The sequence below is a fragment of the Chrysochloris asiatica genome, unplaced genomic scaffold (genome assembly GCF_000296735.1).
Source record: "Chrysochloris asiatica unplaced genomic scaffold, ChrAsi1.0 scaffold00025, whole genome shotgun sequence".
Classification (NCBI taxonomy): Eukaryota; Metazoa; Chordata; class Mammalia; order Afrosoricida; family Chrysochloridae; genus Chrysochloris; species Chrysochloris asiatica.
The window spans coordinates 552,076-555,351 of NW_006408543.1; the positions used below are offsets into that span (position 1 = coordinate 552,076).

The 3,276-nt window shown below is 46.0% G+C and overlaps 2 protein-coding genes across 3 annotated transcripts in view; one reads left to right on the forward strand and one right to left on the reverse strand.

The window, feature by feature from the left end:
- Positions 1-1,833, reverse strand: part of BTBD6 (BTB (POZ) domain containing 6) — a 5,927-nt gene extending 4,094 nt beyond the window's left edge. Inside the window, exon 1 of the mRNA XM_006839478.1 lies at positions 1,811-1,833. The gene's annotated coding sequence lies outside the window, so the exon portion shown is untranslated. The remainder of the gene's footprint in view (positions 1-1,810) is intronic.
- BRF1 (BRF1, RNA polymerase III transcription initiation factor 90 kDa subunit) overlaps positions 1-3,276 on the forward strand; it is a 74,869-nt gene that overhangs the window by 52,511 nt on the left and 19,082 nt on the right. The window lies entirely within an intron of this gene.

The following is a 3,276-nucleotide window of genomic DNA, read 5'->3' on the forward strand; positions in this document are numbered from 1 at the left end:
GATCATCCAGTCATCCGGTCCAGGTCACGTGGGTATCATCTGCAAGTATGGGCTCTCCTGTGCATATGTCCTCTCTTCCCGTCAGCCGGTAACTCCTCTCTCCTCTCAAGTCCTCCATGGCCACGCCACTGACTCTGGGCCCAAGAGTCCCCAGGCCTCTGCACACTGCTTGCCAACCAGGTCCCCAACTGGGTCCACAGAAGTCCGCTGAACATTGTAGGGCTTAGCTTGCTGCTTCATTGCTGCTTTTACCCCACTTCCCCCCATCGGTGATGTGTATGGTCACCAATCAGAGCGTGCATTTCCGTTGAGTCTTAGTCTTGGAAGGTCTCCCACTTTCTTCATGGGGAAACAGAGGCACAGGGTAGATGGGAAAGTCGGGGTTTGTTTACAGGTGGTCTCTGCTGTCCGCCTGGCTTTTTCTGTGGAGGTGCTGTGTCTCGTGTTGACCCTGGTAGTGGATACTTGTTAACCCTGCAAGGGACCTCTTCATCCTCTTGCTAATCCCAGGAGGCAAGGGACACTGGGCTCACTCCAATTGTAGTTTTCCAGAGAAGAAATGTTGTTTACTTAGCTTTATGTTATATATGAAAGTGGACATGCCAAAATGAAACAAAGATGGAAGCGAACAATGGACTAACGTTTCTCACAAATAAAGGCACAAATGTCCTCAATTAACAAATCAAGTTCAGCAATGTATATGAAGGGTAATGTGTATCACTGCTGTGTGGGGTTTTTCCCAGAAATGCACATCTAGTTCAACAGTCAAAACTTCATCCCTGGCACCTGATTTTACAGATAAGGAAACAGCCCCATAGGTTGTGTCACTGCAGAGACTGGGTAGTCAGTCGCTTGCTACCTTGCCTGTATGTACACATCCAAGGCCATGTAAATAGCCACTGGTGTTTTTCCTATGAGGCTTTTTTTCAGAACTTTCCTAGAGAAACTGTCAAAATATAGCCTACCAGTTCAGCGACTCACCAACTGGTCACCCACCATGGTCTAGAAATCAAACATGAGCTTTCATTTCCTTCCAGGAGACCTTTGCAATTTAGGAAGTGTCTCCCTAGAGGAAAATTGTGAGCGTGGTGAAGGACGGCGCAGTGTTGCAATCTGTTGTGCGTGCGGTCATCTTGACTTGACTCCACAGCACCAAGAAAATCCCTTACAGAAGTAATTGACTTTCTTTGCAGCAAATATCTCCATCCCAAATAGGTAAAGAGCTACAAATCAGAAAGAAAAACCTGACAAGCCAATTAGTGAGAAATGGGCAAAGAATGTGAACAGACGCTCTGCTGTGGGGTGGGGATCCTGGAGAAAGCTAAACTGCAGAGCTGTTTGACTTGTCTGTCGGAGCCAAACACACAGGGACCCAGAAACTCCACTCTTGGGTGTACATTGCTATTGTGGTAGGTGCCATCGAGGACGACCCCACGCATAGGGCCCTTCCACAGAACAGTCCTCACAATCACTGCTGTAGCCGTGGTAGCCACTGGCGGTCCATCTTGCTGAAGGTGTCTCTCCTCACCAACCCTGACCCTCTCCTCTTCCAAACATGATGGCCTTCCTCCAGGGGCTGGTCCAAAAGTACATGAGGTAAATGGAGTCTCACTGCCGTGGCTTCTGAGGAGTCTCCTGCTTGTGCGTCTTCCAGGACGGATGTGTTCATTCATGGTGTACACAGTATTCTCGGCCATCACTGCCATTCAGAGCTATCAATTCCTGAGGCTTCCTTAGTCCATGTCAGCCTTTCACAGCGGCCTTAGTCCTCAGAGTGAAGTCTTTGCTTTTGAACCCTTTTCAAGAGGACTTTTGCCGAGAGCTTTGTTCAAGCGGTATGCTGTTGGATTTCTTGACAGCTGCCTGCATGGATCTAAGTAAAATGAAATCCTTGACAATTCTAGTATTTTCTTCATGTATCATGATATTGTTTATTGGCCCATCTGTAAGGGTTTTTGTTTTCTTTCCGTTGAGGTACAGTGCATACTGCAATTAGTCTTTCATCTTCATCAGTAAGTGCTTCAAATCCTCCTCATTTTCAACATGCAGTGGTACGTTGTCTGTGAACGAGCCTTCCTCCAATCCTGATGCCACATTCTTCATAGAGTCCAGTTTTCAGATGATTTGCTCAGCATATTAAGATGTTGGTGGCTCAGACCCACCACCTACCCGCTCCTTGGGAGAAAGCTGGGCAGTCTGCTTCCGTAAAGCTTGACAGCCTCGGGTACTCCATGTCCTCTAGGGTGGCTGTGAGGTGGGACTGACTTACTATTAACAGCAGCCTGTTTGAGCGTGAGTTTTTATACAGATTGAGTAAGTATGGTGAGTGGATGTAGCCCCGATGCACACTAGAACACACAGTATCCCTCATTCTCTTCAAACAGTTGCCTCTTGGTTTATGTATAAGTTCTATATGAGCACAATGAAAGGTTCTGGAATTTTCATTCTTCACTGTGCTCTCTGTAATTTGTTAGGGTCCACACAATTAGATAGATGCCTTTGCTTAATTAAATCACAGGTAAACACCTTCCTGGTATTCTCAGCCTTGATGTCCCTCATTATACAGCTTCTGAATCCTGCTTGAATTTCTAGTAGTTTCTTGTTGATGTATGGATATAGCCGTTTTAAAACTTATCTTTAGCAAAATTTGGCTTTTAGGTGATGTTAAGCACATTGTTCGATAATCTCCATGTTCTGTTGGGTGACTTTTCTTTGGAATGGACACAAACATAGATCTCTTCTGGTTGGATGGTCGGTTATGTAACTGCCTTCCAAATTTCTTAGATAAATGAGTGAGTGCTTCTTCCAGTGTTGGACCCACTTTGTGGAGCAGTTCCTGGGGGATTGGTTTTGGCCAGTGCCTTCAGTGAAACTTGGACTCTTTCCTGCAATACCATCAGGTTTTTTAACTTTTTAAAAACCCTGTTAATGTGGTTTGACTGAAAGTTTCCATTCAGAAGTTCGTACACACTGTGAGTCATGCAGTCCACACAGTGTGTCTCCCTGGTCCCATTGGCCTCCTTCCTGGTCCTTTCTGCAGCTTTCTGAGCTTTAACCCTGGGCACAGGCTGCCCTTTGGGTCCCGAATGGTTGACGTTTGAGTACCATGGGGAAACACTGACCAGGTTTTGGGGTGCTGTGCCTCCTGTGTGTCTCCTCCTTCTTTGGATGCTTTCTGTCTCATTCCATTTTCTGCCCATAGAATCCATCAGTATTAACTGAGGCTTAAATTTTTTCTCCACATCTTTCAGCTTAAGAAATACCAAACTTGTGCTT